General features: G+C 51.1%; 1 long non-coding RNA gene across 1 annotated transcript; it reads left to right on the top strand.

Moving 5' to 3' along the window:
- Positions 1–494: 494 nt before the first annotated feature.
- On the top strand, positions 495–10820 carry LOC107544169 (uncharacterized). The gene is made up of 3 exons (XR_001603878.2): positions 495–669; positions 4277–4425; positions 4770–10820. It is a non-coding gene; the product is annotated as an uncharacterized LOC107544169 (long non-coding RNA).
- The last annotated feature ends 16101 nt before the right edge of the window (positions 10821–26921 follow it).

Here is a 26921-nt window from a genome sequence, read left to right as displayed (position 1 = left end):
CTTATAGTGCATGGAACTGATGTAACGATTTGTTTACCTAATCCCTGAGCTTGCCCCCTCTCAGACACGCAGGCAGTTTCACTGCAGGGTGGCCCGGACTGCGGTTCCCGTCCTCATTCCTGTGACCGCGTGAGTGGCACCCACCCTGAGGAACCTCAGGGGTAGGAGTGGAGCCACCAGATGCAGCGACAGCACCGCAGACCACCTCCACCGGCTGAGCGGCCCAGCGCGTGCAGCTTTGCCTCCCACCAGGCAGGGCGGGGTGGCGCCCCCCAGGTGGACGAGACCCCACCACGCGGCTGGGCTGAGGTCTCAACCTCCCCCGGGGTTGACTGAGCGCCCAGGTCGGCTCAGCCCGCGGGGTCTGGCTTCCTACACAGCATGCCAGGGTAGCCCCGCCCACAAGGGCGGGTCTCCAGGACGGAGCTTCCGGTTTCCGCCTTTCCCTTCCGGGGCAGGGGGTGCGCGCGGGACTTACCGGCGTTTCTCGCTCTGTCTGCGAGGAGGCGGCGGACACCGCAGAGTTCAGGGCTAGACCCGTCCCCCCTGGATCCAGGTCCCGGGAGAGCCTGAGGAGCGCCTCGGGCTCGCTCCAGGCCTCCCCCCGCCCCCGAGCGGCCTCTCCTCCTTTCCAGACACGGAGAAAAACGCTAAGTTGGAGTGTGGCAGGTGAGTGTGGCAGGGCTGAGGGAGGCAGCTCCCAAGACGGGCACGGGGGGCTGAGGGGCAAGGGGCAGGAGAAATGGTGAAGTGAAGGACCGAAGGAAAAGTGTTCTGAAGACCGAGGGAAGAGAGTCTCCGCAAGACCGGAGTGTCCACCTGGGTTCAATGCCACTGAGGTGCCCTGAGGAATGCTAAGGCCCAGACGAGGGGACTGGAGTTGGCTAATCGCAGCTCTAGGGGCATCGTACCCCGCTTTCCTGAAGCCCGCAGTTTTAGGCTGGGCAGTGGATAAACAGTTCATACAGAGGAGAGGCTTGTTTAGTGTTCTCCCGTTACCTGCTTTAGAGTAATGAGTTAGTCCCTTAGAATTTCCTAAGGTAATTTTTTCAAACCCAAAATAAACTCTTAGCTTTTATTTGTTTATTTATTTAATATATCTTTATTGATTTCAGAGAGAAGAAAGGAGAGGGAGAGAGAGAGATAGAAACATCAGTGATGAGAGAGTCATTGATCGGCTGCCTCCCGCTCGCCCCCCGACTGGGGATCCAGCCCACAACCCAGACATGTGCCCTGACCGGGAATCGAACCCCAATCGCCTGGATCCTAGGTCCACGCTCAACCGCTGAGCCACCTCTGGCTGGGCTGGGCTTTTATATGTTAGAAGAATTTGCAGATAGTATTCTTTTCGATGTTTAAATTGTCCCATTTTGAGGTCTCTGCCTCCAGACTTACCCCTTCCAATCCATGCTAGCTTATTAACTAGGTAATGAGTAAACGGTAAGAAGACAGTACAAAATCTGGCATGATCATCCAGGTGACAGAGAAGGAAACCTAAACCAGTCAGTACCTTGGAACTTTGGAACATCTGTGGATGAGCGTAAAGTACGTCCAACCTCCACGTCTGAGCATGACCGAGTAGCTTATCGGTAGTAAGTATAAAAGCTGAATAACCCTGCCAGCGTGGCTCAGCGGTTGAGCATCAACCTATGATCTGGGAGATGGAGGTTTGATTCCAGGTCAGGGCACATGCCCAGGTTGAGGGCTCCATCCCCAGCAGGGGGCGTGCAGGAGAGAGCCGATCAATGACTCTCATCACTGATGTTTGTATCTCTCCCTCTCTCTGAAATTAAAAAAAGAATTTTTTTTTTTTTTTTATAAAAGCTGAATAAAATACTTAAAGCAACTGAAGGTGTTAGAGAAAAATCATGTCAGACAGGACTTGAAACAGGAAATTGCTGGAGAGAATGTGGGAGAACCTAGGCAAGACCCTCATTTGCCTGTGCTTTCCACCCCAGAACATGTGCTACGTCTTAGAGCGAAGAACAGAGACCAAGCTGAAAGAGGTTGCCAGGGCTTGTGGCATTTCAGCTGGGCTGGGAAGAAGTTGTTCAGAGATGCCATAGAGTCTGAGATTTGAAATGGAAGCAGGAACCTTAGAGAAATGAGCCCAAAATTCAGTGTGCAGTTTCCACTTGTGTTTGTCAGTCCCTAAGCTGTGCATATCCAGGGCAAGATTCCCAGCCTGAGTTGAAAGCAGCAGTTGCAAGGCTAAACACTTGTGCAAAGACCTTAGCAGTCTTATGTTGCTGGGGAGCTGGAGGTTGGATGTAAGGGCCTCAGAAGGTGGACAGATATGCGTAAACAAACACTTAGGCTTACCTTTAGAGCCTCTACAAGGGCTGTGCTTGAGGAGTAAGGCAAACCAGAGATCAGCACTAACAAAAGTTAAAACTCTTAAGTAGATCAAAATCTGCCAGTACTCTGCCTTTTGGAGAAAGAAAACATTAGCCAGAGCCTCTACCATTTGTCATATACAATGTCTATTATCCAATCAAATATTACCAAGCATGTCAAGAAACAGTACCAAATAACTAAAAACAGTGAGAAAAAATATAACAGATACAGAACCACAGATGATCTAAATATTGGAACTATCAGACCAATTTTTTTTTCAATTACAGTTTACATTCAATATTATTTTACATTAGTTTCAGGTGTACAGCATAGTGGTTAGACATTTATATAATTTACGAAGTGATTCCTTCGATAAGTCTAGTACCCACCTGGCATAGTTATTACAATATTATTGACTCTAATCCCTATACTATACATTCAGAAAGTTGGCTTATGAATGGGGAGGTTAAATGAGATTTGGGCTTAAAGGGGGCCCAACACATGTGGAAGGTTGTGTTTGTTTTTAAAATAGGTATTAAACTGTATCATCTTGAAGAGATTTAGACAGTGATATAAGAGATCAGGGATATTTGATGTAGCAAGTTCCTACGTGAGATGAAAGGAAATGATTTGAAGGGCAATGTGGGATGCAGTGATCTTGAATAGCATCCCTGAGGCAGGAGGAAAGTAATAACCATTACTATGGTGTACTGAGATGGCACTCTTAGCTGGTAAAACTTTAAGTATTTTATCCCCTTTAACCCTTAAGGAAGCACATGAGATACATAGAATTATCCACTGAGGGGTTGAGAATGAAGACATTTCCTAAGGTCATTACCACTTGAAAACCAGTCTATCTGATTAAAAAATCCTGAGTCTTTGGCTACTCGGTCTCACTGCCCCCATGGAGAATATAGGTGTTGTTGAATCTAAGTTGGAAAAGGGGTGGCAGGAGGTTAAGGGAGAGCATACCTGATACCCTTCAATCTTGATGACATAGGTACAGTGTTGACTAAGATTTGAATACAAGGCTTGATGAGAAAATAATCTCAGAAGGTTGGTGAAGATGATGCTAAGTGAGAAGTAACCATGGAGTGGGAGGAAGGAAAAGAGAATGTTATCAATGATAGTGAAGGAGAGAAAGTGGTGGGATAGAGTCCGAACACAAGTCACTTGTTGGTTAATGGTTCATTCATTCTACAGCACTTAAGAGCCTTACTGTGCACCCCATACTCTTCTGAGTGTTGGGCATACCGTAGTGACTGAGACACATCCTGTGCCCTCATGTTGTTGGCAACCCGGTTTACACAGTGTGCTAAGTCTTATCATAGGGGCCAGCTTGGGGTGTTGGTGAGAATTTATAAACAGCAACCATCCTAACCTCGGGATCGGGTGAAGGCTTTCTGGAGGAGGTGATGTCCGACATAGGACCTATAATGTGAGTAGGGGCTCACTAAGGAAGGAGAAAGGCTTCCAGAGAAGTGGAAGAACAGCTTGTGGAGATTTCAGACAAGGGGTGAAAGAAGGGCCTGCTGTTTGGCGGTTCCAAAAGGATGAAGTGGGGAGGGAGGTGATGGCAGTGAGGCTGGGTGGTCAGCCGAGGTGAGGGCGTCAGAGCCTGTTAAACTTTGCTGAGGAGTTCGGCCCTCATTCCTGAGATGTTGAAGGATTTTGAAGAGTGAGGTGAAATGGTTAGATGAGTGTTTAAAGCTAACTCTAGCCACGATATAGAGAATTCATTGGTGGGATGAGAACGGTGGTCAAGGCGACCAGTCAGGAGGCTGTTCTGGTCATGCTGGTGAAGTGAGGAAAAGGGCCGAGGGCACAGAGACAAGAAGGAGGTCTCACAGCTGATGCAGGGAGCCGCCTCTCAGACCACAGAGACGGTGACTTCTCTATTAAATTTTTCTGCTCATCCTCTGTTCTATCTGTATTCCAGCAACTGAAGTCAACCTCAGAAAGACAAGGCCAAGTGTCTTCATGAGCTGATGCTGCCAGGACCTGGAGGAGGTGACAGAAGAGGAGAAGAAATTCAGGTCTTCCCTGAGGGACCCTCACCTGTGGAGAGGTCTTCCCAGTTCCCCTGGGGTACGGTGGCGAAGGCCTGGAACAAGGCCCTCAGCCTCGGGAGAAGATGGTCCTGAAGAAACTGGGGGGCGAGTGAAGGGGAAGGCCCTCGGGTTTGGTGGGTGTGGAGAGAGGTTATTTGAGGATGGGACAACCACGCTCTTCTGTTCCTCCTTTTCTCCCTGCCTTTTTTAGTGCTATTCTCACCCTAGAACCCTTAGATCCTTTCTCTCCTTCCACCCTCATTACTCACACCTTCACTTCCCCTCCAGTTTGCCCACCGTCACTTTTCCTCCTGTTGCTTATCAGCCTTTGTGTCCCCTTGCCTGCCCCCTACCCATCCTTTCCATTTTCTTATCTGACAGGGAGACTGCCCTGCTTCCACCCTGGGAGACCGTGTAGTTCCTGACTGGACAGAAATATGGCATATTTTCACACATTCAGTGACCTTACCTCTGAAGGAGTAAAAGCTAGTGACCCCCAACACTCCAGGACCAGAGTTCAGGGCCATGTTCTGGGTCGGTGACCCACCGGCATCCCCAGAGTGAAGCTAAGAGGGGCCAAGAAGATGTGTAGCTACGTTTAGAGACTGGTAGAGTGTTAGGAGAGCCATGAAAAGTTCTCCTGCCTCCCCCAGCAGCTCGGCGCTCCACAGTGTCATGAGTCTCCAGCATTGCTTTCCTGGGGAGCAAGTAGCACCTGTCACCACATCTCCGTCTTCTTGCCCAGTGTTTTCTGGGTCAGATTTTAGTCTGTTGTGAAATTTAATTAGTAAGGTTGAAATGTTCCTCTGGCTGAGAGAGGCCACTCCTCCCCAGGTGACATGAATGCAGATGGGAATGAAGCGACTTTCTTTATGATCATTGACTGTTATTGGGCCCCATAGTGAGGCAGCAAGGAGACAGGATGGGATGGAGGCATCTGAGGACACCACTCTGAGCAACCTGGAGGGTTAGGAGACACACAGCACTGTCCCCTCAGCAACATGAGGCAGATGTCTTTCCAAGATCCTAAAAGCAAGTTGACAGGCTTTTTTCCAGGTCAGACCACAAAACCCAATAATCTCTTATGTCTTCCTATCACCATATTCCCTGTGTTTTTCCCAAGCAGCACCACATTGTCTCTTGAACAAATTCGAGAACCCTGTTCATTATGAGAGCTTTCATGCTGAAGGATTCCCCTGATCATTCCGAGGCCCTTCGACTTTTCAGGAGATTCCCAGGTACCCAGTGGAACAAACTCTACTCCCCTATGTTACAAATGCTATGAAGCCCCTGAACTGGGCTCTGTCTGCCAGGGAAGACAGAGCCCAGGACAGAAAGGGAAGAGCAGAGGGTGGGGCGGAGTCAGGTTCATACTGTCTAGTCAGGTGCCTTTTCTGCCTGCGTGAGGAAGTGGAGTGGGGGTACAGGAAGGGAGGGGCTTTTGTCCCCAAGAGCCTGTGCCATCCACCAGTGTCATCATTCTGCCAGCCCCTTTACACTCAGCCTTCCTACCTCCCCTAAAGGCCTGAATTTTCCCCCAGCGCCCTGAAAATGAACACCCCATCAGAACACAAGGGCACAAGGAGAGGTTTCTGAAGTCTGCTCCTCTGAGGCCCATTCATTTTAACATCCTTTAGTAGCCAAACCCACCAATTAAATCATATTTTTCTTTATGTTTCTAACCCTTCCTGACTTTCTGGCATTCCATCCTCATGCAAATCTTTTTTGGTTCTCCCAGTCTAATATAAAACCTCAAAGCCTATATTTGTGATGAACCATAAAGAGAAGAAGCAGGTCTCCATTAAAAGGGTGACAGTCATGCCCGGCCGGGCGTGGCTCAGCGGTTGAACGTCAACCTAGGATCCAGGTGATCGGGGTTCGATTCCCAGTCAGGGCACATGCCCCGGTTGCGGGTTCAATCAATGACTCTCTCATCATTGATGTTTCTATCTCTCTCTCTCCCTCGCCTTTCCTCTCTCTGAAATCAATAAAGATATATTTTTTTAAAAAAAGTGACAGTCATGCAAAGAGGAGAAAGGTAATCAGAAGCAGTAAGTAATAAAGAGGGACAGTTCTGTAAGCACTGGGCATTAAGCTGAATACAAGATAAAGCTTGTTTTTGTGGAGCTATTCTAACTCTCTGTACTTCATATCAATATTTTTATTGAAAGCCACTATACTTTCATTTAACTCGTTTGCTTTTTTTCTGTCCTATCAACTCAAAAACATCTGAACCAATTATTAACAATTTCTCTTTGCTTTTCGTGCTATTATACCTAGTGCACAGGCAATTCAGTTAGTCATAATCCTCATCTTAGACACATCATTCTCATCAGTGCGTATGAAGCCCCCTGTGTTTTTATTCACGGTACCCATTCCCCTCCTTATACACACTCACTCTAATGTATTTACTATATTAATTTGCATTTTACTCTTGTAAAATATGTATGTTGTTGTTTGAATGTTTTTAACTATAAAATGTGTTGTTCCATAAATATTCTGTTTCTTACTGTTTTTCACTGCACACTATATTTAAGATCTCTCTCTCTTGCTATACTTATGTTTAGTTTATTTTTTTTTTACCTCCTGAATTCCCCCGATTACGTATTCTCCCAATGCTGGACACATCCAGTTCCCAGAGTTGATTAAAAATCCTGGGACAGATATCCTCACATATGTCACCTTACAAACTTCTGTAAGAATATCTCTGGGACATACAATTAGGAGGGGTATCAGCCATATATGTAATCAATTTCATTAAATAGGATGAGATTGTCAGTCTCCCCTCCCACCCTTGGCAGTCTCATCTGCTTTATAATTCCCTAGTTTTTATCTGTTTTCCCTGAGCATATAACTTCTAACAAACTACATCAGTTATTCACTTACTGTGGTTATTGTTTAGTGTCTGTCACTCCTGTAAGAATATAAGCTCTCAAAAGCTGGGACCTTTGCCATCTTGTTTGCTCCTGTTTTCTGAATGCCTAGAATGGTGCCTGGCGTGGAGTAGGCATTCAATAAATATTTCCCGAGTAAATGGATGAACGGGGTGTGAAAGTCTCATCTTCCTGCGTCCTCAGAAACAATTTATACTTTTCTTATTTTTGCCATTGTTACAAGGGGTAAAGTGATACCACATTTTTGCTTCTATTAGAAGTTTTCACGTTATTAGGACATTTGAATATCTCTTTACATACTGCTCCCCTGGGAATTTCCTGTTGATGTCCATCACACTTTCTGGAAATTAAATCTCCATGTCTTTCACCTGTTTTTTATTAATTTTTTCTAGATCTTTGTTAAGGTCTAGCAATTAAGCTTGCTTTCTCTAAATTTCTCGAATCCCCCTTGGCTCGGGCTAGCTTGAGCATTTCGGCGAGCACTGCAGAGGCATTGGCATTGGTCCGCATTGCAGGGCACACGTGCTGAGGTAGATGCAGAAGGGAGGTCCCCCCAGGAAGGGGAACTGTGAAGTGGGTTTCCAGTCACGGGATTAACATCCATCCTTCCAGTGTCCCTGGGGAAGTAGCCAGGGAGAGAGTCTTGATTCTCTATGATAAGGAGACCCCTGTCCCTCAGCCATAATAAGAGCCTGCTGATTGCGACCTAGCTTCTGTTTCTCCTTCTCTAGCTTTCCAATATAGCAAACAAGAAAGTACAGAAAACATGATAGAGAAGCCCCAGCTAGCTCCTGAAGGCCGGGGACTCTTCCTGGGGAGTATGTGTCCATCACATACTCGTTAGGCCCTTTCTCCTCCAAGCATGTCATCACCAGAAGCAGAGGAATAAGTCACAGTAGCCTCTGTTCGTTACTTTTCCTGCCCTCTCCCATCTGCCCAACGAATGACCTCCCTCCTGAGAAAATCACATCCTGGGCCTGTGACAGGCCTAGGGTTCCCCTGCCTGAGGCTAGGTCCCCCCAGCTGGGCTCTTCTCATCATTCTCAGACTCCTATGATGTCACAGCTTAGTTTAATGGAAATTACCATCCCCTGGGAGCCAGGAGATCTAAGTTACTGCCTGAACCTACTTTTTTCCCCTGCAATTTATCCAGTCACTTGCTCTCCCTGGGCCTCACTGAGCTGTACTGTGCAGCTCAGGTAGCAGTTGTCCCAGATTGCCCAGGACTGAGAGGTTTCCCAGGACGCAGACTTGAATGGCAGAGCAGCCCCAGGCAAACTAGGACCAGTGGGTCTCCCTCTTAACAGTGGAGTTTGTCCTAGTGCACGTGTGAAGTCCTTTCCCTTCCTTCCCATTTCGGAAATTCTGGGCTGCTGACAATAACTGTGGGAGGGTATCTGAGGAAACAGCTCCTGTACGTAAGTGACTGCTTCACATATGCCTCTCTCTTCTGGAGACAGGGAAAACCCTAAGCAAGAATTCTCTCAGAGCCCTGTCTCCCCAGGTATGACGGGATTTCACGTCGTCAGATAGTGTCTTAAATCTGTACCTCAGAGTGATGCTGGAGAACAGGATTGTCCTTGAAGCAGTATTTCTAATGCCATGGTTCCGGGTGTTTCTCTTCACTTATCACTGAGCCTCGGGGAGGTCTTGTTAAAGTGGGCCAGTGTGTGACAGCTGACAGATGGCACTGAGAGCTAGAGGCAGTGGGGACACGTGGCTCCACAGGCCTCCCTGATGTCCCTCATGCTCGTAGGGGAGGTTCCCAGGGCAGGTGCAACTTAGCCTCACTGCCAACTCCTTGCCACCTCAGATTTTTCACTTTTAGCTAACCTTGGATACACTTAATTTTCATTCTTATTAAGATGGTTTTTCCTTAAAGTTAGTGTTTTTTTTAATGTCATGAATGTCTTTTTTATTATTGCTACTTTTTTTTTAATCCTCACCCAAGGATGTTTTTCCATTGCTATTCAGAAAGTGGAAGGAGGGAGAGAGAGAGAAACATCAATGTCAGAGAGACACATCGATTGGTTGCCTCCCACACGCGCCCGACCGGGGCTGGGGATCGAGCCTGCAACCGAGGTACATGCCCTTGACTGGAATCAAACCCGGGACCCTTCAGTCCGTGGGCCAGCGCTCTAACCACTGAGCAAGACCAGCCAGGGCAATGGTAGGGAGATTTTCCTTACGGTTTAGTTAGGTGGGAAGCATGTGTGTATATGTTGCACTTTCTGACCTGCCCAGGGCTCTTGCCAAATTTATGTCACTGCAGATTTCTGTGGCTGAAGGTATTTCTGCTGTACCACCCAGCAGGTCTCCACGGTTTGCATCAGCCACTATCCTAATGTGTTCAGGAAAGCTGACTTTGTCCTCTGATTTGTTGGAGGAAATTAGGAGTAGCCTGAGCCCTTAAGAGACCTGCATTTCCTTCACTCTGACTAGCTGGGGCATGGGCCTGACCCAGTGTTGACCCCAGAGAACATCATCTGAGTTCAGCTGGCCGCTGGCAGAAGGACCGCCTTTTGGGGGGCAGGGTCCCCCTAGACACCTGTGGTGCATATTCCCAGTGTCACCAATGCAAGAACTGCCAGGTCCACGTCCCTTTGGTTTGTAAAATAGTGAAGCCTTTTTAAGTCCTCTTTAATCTTGGATGTTTTGTTTACTGTGTAGGGTAGGTCATAAGCAGGCTTGAGCTCTACAAGCATTTAGAGGTAAACTTTTACAGGGGTCTCCAACTTTCTCTGCCTCAGAGGGGATGGTATGGTGCCAAAATTAGCTCACCTGTTTTTGTCAAATTTGAATTACAGCCTACATCCCTCTAGGAAAGACTTCAGGCTCTCTGGTACTCACATGAAGCCTGGATGCTATGAGTTTTAGGAGACTCAAAGATCATGTTCAAGAGGGGGCGGGTGTGACAACCTCAAGTGCTTCTGGGAGCAGCATGAATGTTTCCCTTGCTCACAGGGTATGTCAGTACTTTTGAAGGGAATCCATATCAAAGGTCTTGCAAAGGGCCATGTGTCCCAATGTCTGCCATTCCACGGGTGATGGTAACTTCCATGTAGGACAATAAGAATTAGGGGAAACCATGGTGGCTACAGAATCAATGGCCTAATAGGGATTGTGCATAATTCTTTATATGGATATATGTTTCATTTACCTTTGTCAATAACTCATAATGCAGCATCTGAGTCAGAGGGTAGGTGAATGTTTAACTTAAAGAAATTAGGAAGTTGTGATTTAAACCAGTTGTACCTTTTTGCATTCTTCCAGGACTATGAGGGATTCAGTTCCTCCACATCCTAGAGAATATTTGGTTTGGTCAATTGTTCTTAATATTTAAGTTTTTTTTATAACTTTGTCATGCTATCTCACTGTTGGTTGATTGCATTTTTCTAAGGATTTCTGGTGAACGTTTTTTACTAACTGTCTTTGGTAAAATGTCTGAGCATATGTTCTGCCAAATCTGCTATGAATTTTGGCAATTTTCCTTAAAAGGACAGTGAAACAACAAAAATGCATTTGGAATTTCACTCACTTTGTGTCTTTTTTGCTTTATGCTTTTCGTATTGGGAAAGAAAAAAAAAAATCAGTGGTTGACTCAAGATAAGAGTCTTATTTCATTCATTTGGATGTGAATATCCAGTTTTCCCAGCACCATTTATTGAAGAGAGACTATCCTTTCCCAACTGTGTATTATTGGCTCCCCATTCAAAGAGGAGTTGACAGTACATGCATGGCTGGAGGGCTACTTGGAAACAGATCATTCTTTGGGGCATCACAGAGGACTGCCGAGGTTATCAAGATGAGGCACTAAGGGGAAGGAGAAATGAGCCAGCTTGGAGCTGATACAGTCAGTTTAGAGCAGGAGTGGGGAACTTTTTTCTGCCAAGGGCCATTTGGATACTTATAGCATCATTTGCAGGCCATACAAAATTATCAACTTAAAAATTACCTATGAAAAAAGCTCCTAGATTTATTGAATTTCGAGTCCCGCCTGCAGTTGCCTTGGCAGGGCCAGACTAAGTGATTTCGGCCTGTGAGCCAGACGTTCCCTACCCTTGCCTTAGATCCAGAAGCAGCCAAGACTCCATTGTGCCAAGACCACAGCATGGTGTCCCCATCCCCCAGTTCAGGTCCCACACCTCCCTGTCACCTCATTGACATACCCAATAGCTCTTGCTTAAAGATCTCACCTTTTGCTAGAAGGTTTTAGGCTTTCAGTATAAACAGAAACACTCTGGCACAACCAGAGTTAACCCAACTGCCACATGGCTTCCACAGCCATGAGGTGCAAACCTATCCCAAACTTACACACACACACATGCATGCACACATGGGCGCACTTGCATGGAAAGGAGGACACTAGGGGAACATGAAGAGCTGGTGCTGAGGGACAACCACAGTGGCTGTGGGACTGCAGCAGCTGTAGCATAAGAACTCTGACAGGAATAGCTCCCACAGAGAAGCAAAGGCAGACTCAGGTTTCCTCACCAGGAAGAAAGAGGCCACCAGGGGTCAGAAATGTGGGTCTTCAGGTGACCTCTAAGGACAAGGGGAGAGCTGAATTCTGCCCAAGAAGAACACCACCCTCATCGAAAGGAAGTGTCTTCCAACAAAGAACTGCACCCTGACAATCCCATCTTCCTCTCTGAGCTGTCACCCACACACTGCTCCCATCACATTCCTAAGGGTCCTCTGGACTTGGGCATCTTCCAGCCTGGACCCCAGCACCTGCCTGAGCTGCACCTCTCAGCCTCTCGGGAGCTAACCTCAGGCCACAAGGAAGCTGTTCCCATCTCCAAGGTAGAGAAGAACATCAGTTTGTCCGGGAGAAATTCTTCCCAGGCTCTGAGTAAGAGCAGGGGTGATGGGAAGAATGCAGGCCACCTCCCAGAAGTATGCCTCCCAGAGTCCACAAATGGCTCTGGTGAAGCCCAGCGCCATGGTGGGGAGGCCCAGTACACCACGGGGCACCCCAGGCTGCAGGGGGAGGGTCTCACATCTCAGAGCCCTCCTCAGCCCTGAGGCCAGGCAGACCCACGGAAGGAACAGACAGGCAAGGTGAGGGAGCAGAGGCAGTCCCAGGGTTGTCACAGAGCCTGGCTGAAACGGCCTAGGCAGCAGACAGCAATAAACCACCAAGAAGGAATAGTTTGTTCAGTACTTGCAAACTTCCGTTTGCCTCTGTTGAGAGCAGCGAGAACAGCACCACATGTTAGACTGGTGGGTTCAGACCCAACCTGGGTTCAGCAACCTTGGTACTTGAGTTCTGGCTAGGAAAGAATTCAGAGCCAAGACTCAAACTATAAGAGAATATTTTATTTGGTAAAATAACAGAGGTAGAAGTAATTTGTAGAAGAAATGGGCTTAGGAAACAAGTTATAGAGGTAATGGAAGGGCCCTTGGAGGTTAGCAGTGAAGAAGGTAAGGTGACATGTCTGGGGGGATGGGGATGGGGAGGGGAAAGGAACAGGCATGCTCCCAGGAGGGAGAGCACACTGGGTCCTTTGTCCTAAGGGTTTTACAGGTGGAGATTTTAGGGGAGGTTCCAGGGGAAGATCTTAATAGAATATTCAGCCGCTTTCCAGGTGTGTCCTTTCAGGATCAGGGTCTTCACTGATTGGTTGGTCGGCACCTAGGCAGGAGGTCCTGAGGTCAGCCTTGGCTATGGCATTGCTTGTCTGGTTTTGCTGCTTTTCTGGGCCTGGAGCTGAAATACAACTGGAGCCTAGACGTTATCTCTAAGGAGGAAAGGTCAGGCGGCCTAAACTGACCAGCAATATGCTAGGAGAGGACGGGTTACCATGCGGGGCAGGTTCTTGTTTTCCCAGTTTTGCCCCTTGCTAGGCATCCGGGGCTTTCTGCCCTGGTGAGTTTCTGTACCTGGCCCGTTGTCCTTGCTCTGCTCACATCTGTCTTACTGCCCATAACAGTTTCAGATCAGGCAGGCAGGGACCCTCGGCAGGCCCCAGACTCTCTTGACCCTCTGATGCCTTTCCCAGAGGAAGATGTCTCAGGGCCCCTACTAGATGGCCACGTACCTGCCCATCTAGACCCTGAGGATGCGGTCTCCCCCAGTCCCTGTCCTGTGATAGGCAGTTAGACAGACATGAGCAGAGCAAGGATGTTGGGCCAGGTAGAGAAGGTCACCAGGGTGGAAAGCCCTGATGCCTAGCAAAGAATAATTGTAGGGTGGGACCTCACCCCTAGGGCGGCCTTTCCTCCCCTAGCATATCACTGCTCATGTGGTTTTCCTCCCTAGAGATAACCTCTAGGCTTCAGTTGTATTTCAACTCCAGGCCCAGAAAAGCCACAAAACCAGCCACAGCTGACCTCAGGACCAGCTGCGTAGGATAACTGATCCCCGCCATGGCAGGGACCAATCAGTGGAGACCACAACCCTGGAAGGACACACCTGGAAAGCTGCTGAATATTCTATTGAGATCTTCCCTGGGACCTCCCTTAAAATTTCCACCCTTAAACAACCTTTAGGACAGAGGACTCTGCGGTCTCCTTCCCAGGAGCAAGCCCGTGCCTTTCCCTTCACCTCTGCCTCCCTCTCCCCCCAGGCATGTTACCATTACCCTCCTTACTCCCAAGCTCCAAGGGCCCTTCCTTTACCTCTATAACTTGTTTCCCAAGCCCATTTCTTCTAGGAATTACTTTTTCTACCTCTGTGATTTACCAAATAAACATTCTCTTACAGTTTAGGTGTTGGCTCTGAATTCTCTCCTAGCCAGAACCCAAGTACCGAGGTTGCTGAACTCAAGTCGGGTCTGATCCCACCAGACTAACACCCAATCCTGTTCCCACCACCAACAGTCCCAGGGCACAAAGGCAGAGGCAGAGCAAACCATTCAGGAGATCTGCCCACTCCGGCACCCCCAATCTCAGGGGTCTCACCTGCTCTTTGAGGGGCTCCTGAGCATGAGATGAAATATGAAAGTGCTTTGCAAACATTAAGCACCCTGCAAACACCAGAGGAGTTTAAGGGAAAGAATCCAGGAAGGTGATCAGGAGCTAGACCAGCAAGGGAGTCACTCTGGAGGATCCCAGGAGAATTCTGCAAGGGACGGTGCCACCCAGGAAGGATTCCGGAAAAGGGCCAGTGCCAGCGACAGAGGCAGGATTTCCTGGCAAAGACACCCCATGAGCAGCCTGCTCTGCCAGGCAGGGCTCATTGCCAGGAACAGGCCACAGGGAGGAGATTAGCAGTGGCAGGAAGTGGCCAAGGGAAACAGGGACTCAGCCTGCCAACTACCCACAGAGGGTACAGGCAGAAATCACTCTGGAAGGCACTAGATCCCAGCAGGACTCAGCTCCCAGCAGTGCAGCAGGGGCTCAGGCCTGGGATGGCCAGGAGAGGGAGTAGATAACTGGTCTGCTATAGCAAACTGATGGCCCTCTGGGGAGGAGGGACCGGAGTCTCTGGGAACCCCTGTGGGCTGGGGTTGGCACTCTCAACTCTCTTCACCACAGCTGAGGAATATCATAAGCCTGCCAGGTTTTGCCACTTTGTTCCCACAGTGGAGAGACTGTGAGTAAAAAGGGGCCACATACTAAACCTGACAAGCTCTGGGAAGGCCTGTGTGTCCACCTTACAAACTCAGAGACCTAGAAAGTACCACATAACCCTACCCCTCCCCGTCCCCACCTCCCCAGGCATGTCACCTTGACCTTCCTCACTTCTAAGCTCCAAGGGCCCTTCCTTTGCCTCTACAACTTGTGAGCCCATTTCTTCTATGGTTCACTTCTACCTCTGTGACTTCTAAATAAACTTTCTCTTATAGTTTGAGTCTTGGCTCTGAATTCTTTCCTGGCCAGAACTCAAGTACCGTGGTTGCTGAACCCAGGTCTGGTCTGACCCCACCCTAGTCTAAGACCTGATGCCGTTCCTGCCACTGCCAACACCGGTATGTTCTTTGCCATCAAGTTACTTCTCATGAGAACTCCTCTGTATCTAACAGCCCCCCATCCCATGCTCGGGGGAACTAGTCACTTGGCACAGAGTAACTGGTGGTACAAATCTTAGAAACAACACCGCTTCAGTTGTTTGTGGCCGATGACCACAGAGCAGGATCTGGACCAGCCCCTGCCTTAAAAGAAATCTCAACTTTCTAGAGAAGCACAGTCCTCATGAGTGGCTTCAGCTTTGCATCATGAGTCTTATATTAAAAGACAAAGTGGTACAATTTGTTTATGCCATATATTTTCTAAATAAACTCTTTTTTAAAAAAGGTATTCTGCCCAAGATTCTGATAAGGATGAGCTGACTCAAGTCCAAGGCTGGACTTGAGCTGGAGACTAAGCAGAGAGCCAATATCTGACTCCTGTCTGGTGGGTTTTTCCCTGTGGCACAGGTGGGAGCATCGCCGGCAGACCCAGGAGGGACCCTCTTCCCTGTCTTCTCAGCTCCCGCCAAGTGTGGGTTCCTACCAAACATTCAGCCAACTTACACCCTTGGGAAGCAGTGCACGTCTTAGGCAGACCGGAAGGCACAACAGGCTACCTGGAGGGGCGCTGTGCACTTGATTTGTAGGGATGGGGAGTTGTCAAGACAGGACCACCAAGGCGGGTCTCCCTAGCCCCCAGAGAGCAACCTGGTTCCAGAGCCACCTCTGCACCTGCAGGGACAGAGCAGGCACCATTGCCACCCAACACAGCCAAGTGAATTTCATTTCAGTTGAGTCAACAGTTACAATGATGGCTGTAACCTTCGAGGGCAGGCCAGGTCAGGAAGAGAAGAGAGGACTTATGGAACTGCCTCCCCTCCCTCTGTGCAAATCTCTGCCTGGGCGCCACACGAGTGCCGCCATGCCTTCTCACACGCTGCAGTCATTCCCTCACCCCAAAATGGCCAGCCTGCTCCAATGCCAGGCCTTCCTAAGAGTCCTCCTCTTCACAGTTATCGCTCCAGTCACAAACTCAAGAGATCCTCAGACAGCCAACTTTGATTTTAGATGATGATGCCAGTGTTTTTTAAAAAGGAATTTAAGTTCCTTTGTAATCCAAGTAACCCACACCTTAAGATGGGCCTGCACATTTGAAAGGGAAATAGAAAACTTTCTAAAACGTAAGACTTTGAAGAGCCAGAAGTAACTTCTTGGTCAAATTTCATTTTTGGCCGAAACCTGACTTCTTCACCTTTGCTACACAGCCGCCGAATCTCCCCTATCCGGCTCCAGTCAACCACGGCCCTAAGAGCACTGGAGTGAGGGTATCAGGTGGGGTAACAGGTGGGGTAACAGGCAGTGCAGGTGTTGCCACTGTTAGGAAGCCGGCATCAAATAGACACCATCCCTGCCACGCAGTCCAAGATCCAAGGCAGCTCAGATTAAGGGGGTACGGACTTAGGTATAAAGGCAGGCTAGCCATTTGCAGAGGGGTAGCGCTGTAGCTTTCTGGACCTCGGGGATAACGAAACAACAAAAAGGGGAGACAGGCAGGGCTGGGTCCGCACTCTGGAGGCCTGAGGCCAAACGGAGCAGCGCAGGCACAGCCCTGGCCTGGGGCCCCGAGCACGAGCAGGTTGCTCCCGAAGGCCGGGCTGCCTGGAGGGCTCCTGCACATCCTGGGAGCCGGGCCACGTTCCCTGGTAAGGCTAACAAGGGAAAGTACAGGCCCGAAGAGGCCATGAGACATCCAAGACTGATTTTATTTTTCCTTTTGTGGGGGAGGAGGATGAACTGGGTTTAAGGCTAGAACAGAAAATACCCACTGAGAAAAACCGACTGCGGCCAGGCAACAGAGTGGGAAAATTTAAGTGAAGCATCCAAAAGTCTTCAAGCGGAGGCCGCCTGCAGCTCCACCAGCCCGGGACCCTGACCTCAGTCCTTCGCTGTTGCTCTGAAGGCAGCTGAGTGAGCAGGAAGCAGGCCGGGTGCCTCGCCTCCCAGGACAGCCCTCTGCTCGAGGCCCCACCACACTGGCGCCCGCCCTGAGATGAGCCAGCGCCTTCCCTCTGGCACCACCCGGGCCGCTCGGCGCCCACGCAAAGGCCCAGGCCGGGGCTGGGCTCATCCCGTGGCCTCGGGCGCCCCCGCGCGGCTGCGAGCAGGCAGCGCGCCTGCCTGGGGAGCGCTCGGTCGGGCGCGGGTCCCCGAGGCCTCCTTGCTGGCGAGCTCGCCGCCTACCTGGCGGCCTGCGGAGCCGCCGGCCTCCCCGGGGCCTCGTCAGCGCGCGGCGGAGCCGCTGCGGGGAAGTCGCCGGGCTCCCCGGGGCCGTGTGGACGGCGGCCGGCCGGCAGCGCTAACGAGCCCCGCGAGGGCGCGGAGTCAAGCCCCGGCCACGGCGACCGGGGGCGCGCGTCCGCCGCCGCGGGACCGGCCTGGCCCCGCCGCCGCCCTTCTCCCGCTGCCCGCCGCCGGAGTCAGCAGCGGCGCCCCGCTTTACGCAGGGAGCCCCCCATTCTGCCCCACCGTGAAGCCGCCCTCGAGAGCTGTGCTGGGGCCAAGGGGTCTCTCCCCTGCCCACCCCAGTGCAAGTGGCCCGCGGGCGCCCGGAGGCCTCCCCGCGCACCGAAAGCCTCGTGACCCTCAGCCTGGCTGAGTGGGGCTCTGCAGATACTCCCCCAAACTGACGGGGCTTGGGAGCCGCCTGCTCACCTGCCCGAGCTCCGCTTATCTGGATGGTGCTGCCAGGGTGGCTGCATCAATAATAATCCAGCGTTTATTGCCCACTCTCCATTTGCCAGGAAGTCCTCTGAGCGCGTCATTGCACCGGTCAGCTCATTTAGCCCTCACAACACTGATGGGACTTGTCACATGTGTACCATTATTCCCATTTTAAAAATAGTAAAACTGAGGCCTGGGATCATGTGACTTGCCAAAGCTCTTTACTCCAGAGTTTTCCTACGTGTCTTGCAGGGGTCACAACCAGCACACATGCTCCTCAGAGCAGGGGATTCTGGCCCAGTAACCTGGAGAAGCACTGGGTATGGTATCTCCCTCTGCTCTGAGGACGCTCATAGTGCATTTTAACCAGTTAGAGTCTCTCAGAAAAGAAGACTGTCTACTTTGGTTTAATTCAATGTTTACCAGACTTACTTCAACAGGGAACCTCTTTTTTATAAGATACTGTTATTAAGGTGGAACTTTGTTTTACAAAATATGCTTTGGGACACACTTGCCTCCTTAGTCTCAGATGCAGAAGTCCCTATAAACTAAAAAGTGCTTTAGAGTTGTAAGGGCATGTTTTTTTTATTATTATTACTATTATTGTCATCATCATGTTCATTTTTTTGGATCCTCTCCATGGCCTTCTGACCACTGTAGTGCTGAATGATAATAACTAACATTTACTAAGCACCTCCTATGTGCCAAGCACTGTTCTAAGTGCTATGTATGTATTAACTAATTTATTTATACCTTACAGCTATTCGGGCATTGTCCCCACCTGAAAAAATATAAGATCATGATAATTAAATGAGTAATAGATGTAAAATTCTTAGAAGAAAGCACTTAGAAATACTACAAGTACTTGCTAGAACCATTATCCCCATTTTACAGAGGAGGAGACTGAGGTACAGAGAGATTGATCACATCTAGATCACATTGATGGTAGTTGGACTGGAACCCAGGCAGTGCAGGGGCAGGGCCTATGCTGGTGCCCAGTGTACATTCCAGCTCTCTGCCTGAGGTGCAGGGCAAACCCTGGATCTGGGCCCCCGGCAGGAAAGCCCGAATTCCCTGAGAGCATCTCTTCTCCATCCGGGGCCACCTCCCCCTATCCCTGCTGGTTCACCCCCAGGCAGGTCAGGGCCCCTCTGCTGTGTCCCTGGCTTATCCCCACCTCAGCCTGCCATATCTCCTGTCTTGAAATCATGGCTTATGTGTCTGTTTCCCCCACAAAATGAGCTCCAGAGGTCGGCCTTATCCTCTGCTATATCCCCAGGGTCTAGGACACCAAGATCAGCACACAGTAGGGGCCCAATTAATGTATGCTGAATAGATGAGAGAATTAGAACAAGAAATACGGCTAATATTAATATGCAGAGAGGGAAAGGGAAGTTGGGCTAAGAAAAACCTAGGAACAGCAGGGTAGCTTGGTGCAGACAGCAAGAGGCCAGCAGAGCTGGGAGGTGCACCCAGGTCAGAGTTGGCTCTAATTCAGCTAAGAGCAGGGGTCAGGGGCAAGTTCCCAGCTAGGCTAGTGTGTTACAATATAAAGGGCAATAATGACCATTCACAAGTAGCCAGCACTTTATAGTTTGCATTTTCTCACCTGGGCCTCACGCCAACCCTGTGATTATTACCCCTGAGAAACAAGGCCCAGAGTGGCCTGGGGTTTGCCCAGGGTCACACAGTGGGTCAGTGTCTAGATCTCACAATGACCTATCTGTTGTTGACCGATCAATTGAAACTATAGCAAGTCATACTCTAAAAAGTGCCCTGGCTCTTTAAGGAGGGAGCTAGCAGGACCCAGGTGGCATGCCTGGGCCACAGTCAAGAAGTTGCCATTTCTACTCATCAAAAGTTCAGCCAGGTGAGCAAAGTGGGCACCTGGGGGGCAGGCCAATCCCCTTGGGGCTCAAGCCACAGCTCGACCCAGTGTCAGGCCCAGGCTGCTGTAATTGGGCCCCAGGTGTCCTGCTGAGCCCTTGTTCCTGCAGGAGCCTCACAGGCCACTGAGGTCCAGCTCATTATGGCCTAATTGGTGGCAAATCACTCCGCCAGCCTCAGGGACAGAATGATGAGCTCAGAGTAAGTAAACTTTGAGCCACCACAACTTTCTCCCAGGGGCCACAACTTTCTCCGTAGTGGCCCAAACTTTCCCAGCCCTGGGGGGCACCGAGGTCTCCATCGGTGCCCAGGTTTCTCCAGGTTGCCCAAGCCCAGGTGCACCGCGATAAGCTGCTGTTGCAGCTGGGGCTGGCGTAACCCTCAGCCAACCTGAGATTTGAGGCGCCTCCGGGCTCCCCAGAGCCTGCGAGTGCCCTCAGCCTGGCAAGGGGGGCCTAGCTCTACCCACCGCTCCCCACCCCACTCTGGGGCACTGGCTGGGACAGCAGCCGCTCCACACCTGAGGAACAGGGTCTGGGCACTCCTGGGCCGAACGGGGCATCCCTGAAGGGGAAAAGTCTGGTTGTCAACCTGACCATGGGCCTTGTCCAGGGAAGTTTGCAGAGGCCGCTCCCCTCCTTAGCCCATTTCCTCCTCGCAGTAGCCACAGGAGGGAGGGAGGGAGGGTGATGCAAAGATGATGATGGCGATTTGGTTACCTCTTCAGACCCAAACATCTTCTCTGCATCAGCCTGTTTACTCTTCAGAGAAGCCCAAGAGATGGAGTTCTTACCCCTACTTCATAGATGAGGAAACAGACTCAGAGACCTGAGGCTCGCCCAGCTTATGCAACCTTTCCCTGCAGAGAATATTAGCTTTGAGACGAGATGCTCTGGGCTCCGACCCTGCCACTTAACTAGCTGTGCTGAGTTATGCAAGTTATTTCACTTCGCTGAGTCTATTTCTTCATCTGTTCAATGGGGACGTTTTCATATTTATTTCCTGAGATTGTGAGGTTAAAGACAGTGTATCTAAAATGCCTACGCTGGTCCTGGCTCCGAGTAAACATTCATTAAATGACTATGGTTAATAAACTCTTACAACTTGTGAAATTAAAAAAAACAGAGGATCTGGAGCCAGCAATCCAAAAAATACGTTGGCTCCCTTAACCCATGGCAGGCTCCATAGCAGGCCCTAGAGTTTCCAGTGTTAGTTAGAAGTTCTCTCAGAGTAGTGTGAGACCAGAACATAAGTGCAATGGGAGGGAGGACAGGTTAAGGGTCAGTCTGAGAAGTCCCTTAAGTCCTCCAAGCCCCGTTTTATCATCGGTTAAATGCTAGAGCAGTACCTGCCCTGCAGGGTTATCATGAGAACCACGTGTGACAATGCAGGCAAGCATGGTCTGTGATTCCAGAGCCGTGAGAGATATCCCTACCATTTCACAAATGAGGAAGCTGAGAATCTGGGACTGCAGGTCATTGCCACCCAGCTGGTGGTGGCCAAGCCCCAGGGCTTTTCTGCCCAGAGAATGCTCCACAGCCTTCCTCAGCCTCCCACCTCTGTCACTCACCCTGCAGCATCACTGGCACACGCTGGGGTGGAAACCTGGCCATCGGGTGAGACGGGGCAGGCGGGCCCTGCCTATTCCCAGGGAACTCACAGTGGAGGTCAGTAAGAAAGGAGATGCTCAAAATACATGCAGAAAGGACACACACCCCGGGGCATATGGAGGGAGTGGAGGTGATAGACGCCTCCCCACCTCTCCCTGCTCAGACATGTAAACTGTAAGCTCCAGGACCTTCTCTCTTTGACTTCCTTTGCCCCCAAATAAACCCACAACCTATGCTGAAACAGAGAGCTTGCTATAGACACACAGCTTCAAGACCACAGCCCCCTCCCAATCAGATGGGGGCCCCACAATGTCTCTGAGAGAGAAATTCTCAGGTGCTCTCTGCCCTTAGGGAAGGTCTGAGTTCAGTAGTCCTGGCTCTGTGATAGGTGATCATTATAGGACCGGTGCCTGATACCTCTGACTGCTGTTTCCTGGCAGGCCTTGACCTAAGGTGGTGGCAGAAGGGAGCTGGGTCTGGGCCTTCTTAGGGCCCCTGAATCATTGGCAGCCACCCACTTTCCCTGCCAGAAATGACCACACCTGCAGGAGGAGTCGGGGATTCTGGGGGAGGGCAGAGGCTGAGGACCTGGGTGGGGGTCTGAGGGAGTGACCCAGCTTGGTCCAAGGTGCCCTGGGGAAGATTTGGAGGGAGTTCAGAGGAGACACGCATGCATTAAGTGTGGGAACAGCAGCAATGGGTTTAAAATCAGTCAGCCCAAGTTCAAGTCCCAGCTCTGCCTCTTCCTGGCTGCATGGCCTTGGACCAGTGCGTAGCCTTTACCAGTTTCATCTTCCTTAAAATTGGGATAATACCAGGGCCAACCATGTAGAATTGTTGTGAGGATTGGAGGGGAAGTCTAATGTTTATAGAGTCCATACTGTGTGTTAGAAACTACTAAATAAGTTAGAGACGTTACCTCATTTGATCCTCACAACATCCCTATGAGGTTTTGTTTGTTCACACCTAGCCAGCTGGGAGCTCAATAACTATGTGCTGAATGAATGAGTGAATTAAGACGGGCTTGCTGTTATTATTATGCCCATTTTTCAGAAGAGCACACTGAGGCTCAAAGAGAGGAAGCAACTTGCCAGGACCACACAGAGCCAGGTCTCTTGTCCCAGGGCCCTAGCACCAGAATGTTCAGACTGACTCAGACTCACAGTCCGAGAGGCAGTGGGGGCGCGACAACAGGAGCATCCAAGGTTGAGGAGTCTCAAACTTAGTAGCCAAGCCAGGCGCAGGCTGCGGTTCCAGGGCTCAGTGGCTCCAGCACAGGCCTGAGCCCGGAAGCCTGGGCCTGGCATGGTGCTTGGGTGCCACCTTGTGGCTGGTCTGGGCAGTGCAGGCTGCACCCTGCCTGGCCAGGAGGCTTCGGGGTGAGGCAGGAGGAAAGTCAAGCCTGTGGCCGGCGAGCTGTCAGTCCACAGATCCCGGGCGAGGCCCCAGCCCAGACACAGATAAGAAAGGACGGCTGCTCCAAAAACTTTTCTCAGAGACCAAAGGGCCAAATAAGTTGTTTATGGGGCAGCCCTGGACCTGAGGGGAGGCAGGCTTTTAAGCATCAGTGTGAGGGGCCCTCTGATCTCGTGGGAGAGCGGGTTTTAATGTAGGGAATCCTGACCACTTTGACTGCGGGAGAAATCTGGGAAGGAGAGTTTAGGGCAGGGGTGCCGTGGGGGCCAAGAAGGAGGAGATGGAGGAAGGCCAGTGGACAAGTGGACCACCCTGGAGGCCTGGGGTGGGAGGCTGCCAGGGTGTTCCCAGGACAGTGGGGCTGCCCCAGTGCCCTCCACAGTGCGACACAATGTGAAACCTAGACTCAGAGGCTCCTCAGGCTGCAGCAAGTCAGAGCTGCTGGGGCAAGAACAGTCAGGGAGGGCTTCCAACAGCAGGTGGCACCTGAGGCCCTAGAGCCAGCCCAGGCAGCAGCCATGAGACACTGAGGGAAAGGAGGACAGGCTGAGCAGAGGAACGGATGGCAAAGTGCAAGCAGCTTGGCCTCCCTGGAGGGCAGCTGCCCCTCAGGGACAGGTGGGGGATTAGAGTTTTGAATGCCAGTGAGGGAAGCTGGCCTTTCCGTGGTTGGCAGTGGGAGCCTCTGCAGGGTTTTACTAGGAGAGACAAGGTCAGGTCTGCTTTCCCAGAGGATCCTTCTGGCAGCAGAGGGAGTGGTGGGGCTGTGCCTAGAGGTGAGTCGGGACTAAGGCTTCAAGAGCCAGACCGGAGACTCCTCTGGAGGTAGGATTGGCAGGACTTGGTGCCAGACTGGAGAGGGGTGTGAGGGAGAGGGAAGTGGCTCAGGCCGTGAACTGGACTTCTTGTCAGTTCCTCCTTTCAGTGCCCTTTCTCAGGAAGGGCACTGAAAGGAGGAACTGACATGATGTAGGAGGCAGGCGTGGTGGTGGGATCAGTGGTGACCATGTTGGACTTGAGATGCGTGTGCCCACCTCACGTCTCTCCTCCCTGATGGCCCCTCGTGGCCCCTCGTGTGGAGTCCTGGTGATGGTCTGCAGGGCCTCAGAGGCATCCCCAAGGCCCTCAGGTCTCCCTCCTCTCTGTGCTGAGACATCTCACCCTGTCACTGAATATTGCCCCTCCAGGAGGGTGTCCCAGTCTTGGCACAGGGGAGGCCATCCCTGCCTTGGAATGCCCTGGACCTGAGGGAAGGCATGGCTGGGAGCTCCAGGTGTGAAAGGGGCCTTTGAGTGCAAACTCCTCGGCCTGCACTGCTCACTCCACTCCCCTCAGCTGGTCTCTTTTCTAAGACAAGCCTGGAAACTCACCTCCCCCAGGAAGTCTTTCTGGCTTAACCCTGCCCCACATGCAGGGCTGAGTTTCCACCCTTCTGAGTGAACGCTGGGGCCAAGGACTTTATGCCCTTGACCAGACGGGCTCCTGAGAGCAGACCCTTGCCTCTCTCATCATGATGTCACACACACCCTCCCCTCCCTCACCCCTCTGCTCCAGAGCCTGCCCAAGCCAAGGCCACCCTCACTGTCCCTCTCTCATTCTTTGGAGCCTCACATGTGGAGGCTGTAGTGGGTTGAATGCAGCACCCAAAATGGTATGTCTAGGTCTTAACCCCTAGAACCCATGAATGTGACCTATTTGGAAAAAAAAGATCTTTGCAGATATAATTAAATTAAGGATCTTCATAGGAAATCATCCCAGATTACCCAGGTAGGCCACAAATTTAATGACTAATGAACTTCTAAGAGACAGAAGGGAAGGCATGTGAAGACAGAAGCAGAAATTGGAAGCTGGGAAATGCAGGGTGGATGCTCCCAGAGCCTTCAGAGGGAGCCTAACACTGCTGATGCCTGGATTTCAGACTTCTAGCATCCAGGACAGTGGGACAAGACATTTGTTGTTTAAAGGCACCCAGTTTGTGGTAGTTTGTATGGCAGCCCTAGGAAACCGATATGGGGGCTTAAGAACAGCAAGCAAGCAGTTCTCAGAGGTCTGTGTTGGACACGGTTTGAATGGACTGAATGCTTGTCCAGCAAGAGCCTCGTGGTCCAGGGGGGACCACCTTTGCCTGGACTTCTGCCTCCAGGCCCGGGCCCTACCCTGCAGGAGGGTCATGGACAAGCTGGAGGGGTCCAAGGAGCCCAGTGAGAAGGGCAGAGTTGTCAGGGCTGCCTGGGGCCCAGGGAGTGAGGGGGACCATGAGCTATGCTCAGCCTAGTGTGAAGAGGTCTCTCCCCTTGGCACACCTCACCCTTGAGCTTGAGAAGTCAGCAGGGTTTAGAAAATTCCTGATGCCTCCAAGACCCTCCAGCCCTGGCTGCCCACTGGCCACCTGCTGCCACCTCAACCCAGCAGGGCTGAAGCAAGCCCAAGCAGATGTCCTGGGGTGGGGGTAGGGTGTCCACACTATCTTGATTGGTTCCTACCCTCCCCCCACCTCCAAGGCTTTGGGACCAACTGTGCAGCCCCATGCCCACCATCATCACCGTTTCCGCCCCTCCTGTCAAGCCTCAGCCTCAGCCACCCCAGGCCTTTCTCCTCTGCCTCTGTGGCTCTTTCTAGACCACCCAAGCCTGGCTCAAATGTCCCCTCCTCCATGAAGTCTTCTCTGATCTCCATGGGCTCCTCCACTGGGCCCAGGGCAATGATGAGAGACAGGAGTGAAGTGGAGAGGGCCAGATTTGGATCAGATGGACCCATCCCAGCATTGCCACAGATCTGTTGAGTGAACTTGGACAAGTCACCTAAAGTCTCTAATCCTAGATGGCTCACCTCCTCACTTCAACAGGTCCTCCCACAGCCCCATTCTCCTGCTTCCAGTTCCTCCCTTTCTCCCATAAACATTTAAGCACCGCTGCTCTTTCAAAAATCGCCCATAGTAGGTGCTCAATAAAAGTTTCAGTACCTTAGAACACTTTATTCCTCATTACTGACATCTAGTCTTCCTGCTGACCGGCCCACACCCTGCACACCACTCCCTGGCCCTGTTTTGGCAGAGCCACCCCTGTGCTGGGCTGCAGCCTGGGTTCGGGATGTGAGGTCTGAATTCCTGGGGCGTTTTAAGTTATTCCCCTTTAGTTCCAGAACAGAGACCTTGGGCCTGGCTGGGACGTCAGGGGACTGCACTCCGGGCTGTCCTGTGGATGTCCCAGGAGACTGAGGAGCAGACAGAGGGCACTGCCCATTGGCTCACCCAGAGCCTGGGCTCCCTGGGGGAGGAGTAGGGGTGCGTTTAACTGCACTGAGGGAGCCCCACTTGTTCTCTCTGCTCCTGCCTGACCGTGAGTATGAGTTTTGGGGATGGGGCATTCAGGAGGGCAGAGGGGGCTAGAGGGAGGCTCTTGTCAAGGAGGTGGTGGCGGGAGTAGGGCATGAGCAGGGCAGGTGCAAGGAAGGAGGGTGACTTGGCCTCCACCCCTGCCTGTCATCCCCTCTCTGCACAATCATGCCACTGCACCCAGTCCATACCAATGACCTCGCCTCCCCAGCTACGGGTCTTCGCAGAAGGAAATCCTAGCCTAAGCCTAACCTATATCCCTCCTTTTTGAACCTGAGTCATCAATAGTGGAAAATCAGTGAAAGTTTAGTTCATTCCTACTCTGTCATCTTGTTTTTTCTTATAATTTCCTTCCATGGGACTTGCGCCAAGCCCAGGAAAGGTGGCAGTGAGAGGGATCTCGGCTTTAGAGTCCTAATCCCGCCCCCGCCAGGCCTTGCTTTCTGTCGTTGGACTACTTGCGCCCCTTTTCCCTTCCTCTCAGATGAGACCTCCCCTCCGAGGCTGGGCGAGAGCCCCCGGGCTCCATGGCACCGTCTTCTCCCCGGTGGACTCTGAGTTTCTTGGGCACCGAAACCACATCTCATGCATGAAGCCCCAGTGCCTAGCAGAGGGCCTGGTACATGATAAGCTCAAAAGAGATGTTGAATGAACAAATAAATGAACGAATAAGGGGTGACTTCACCTGTCAGACTCTCAGCCCTAACACCCGCCTGATGGAGACGCTCCGGCCCCTGAAAGGGGGCAACTCTGTGAAAGTCCCTGGCCGAGCCCAG

The sequence above is a fragment of the Miniopterus natalensis genome, chromosome 11, assembly GCF_054644295.1.
Source record: "Miniopterus natalensis isolate mMinNat1 chromosome 11, mMinNat1.hap1, whole genome shotgun sequence".
Lineage (NCBI taxonomy): Eukaryota > Metazoa > Chordata > Mammalia > Chiroptera > Miniopteridae > Miniopterus > Miniopterus natalensis.
The sequence above is the reverse complement of the archived record's forward strand: the minus strand, read 5'-3'. Positions and strand labels throughout refer to the sequence as shown.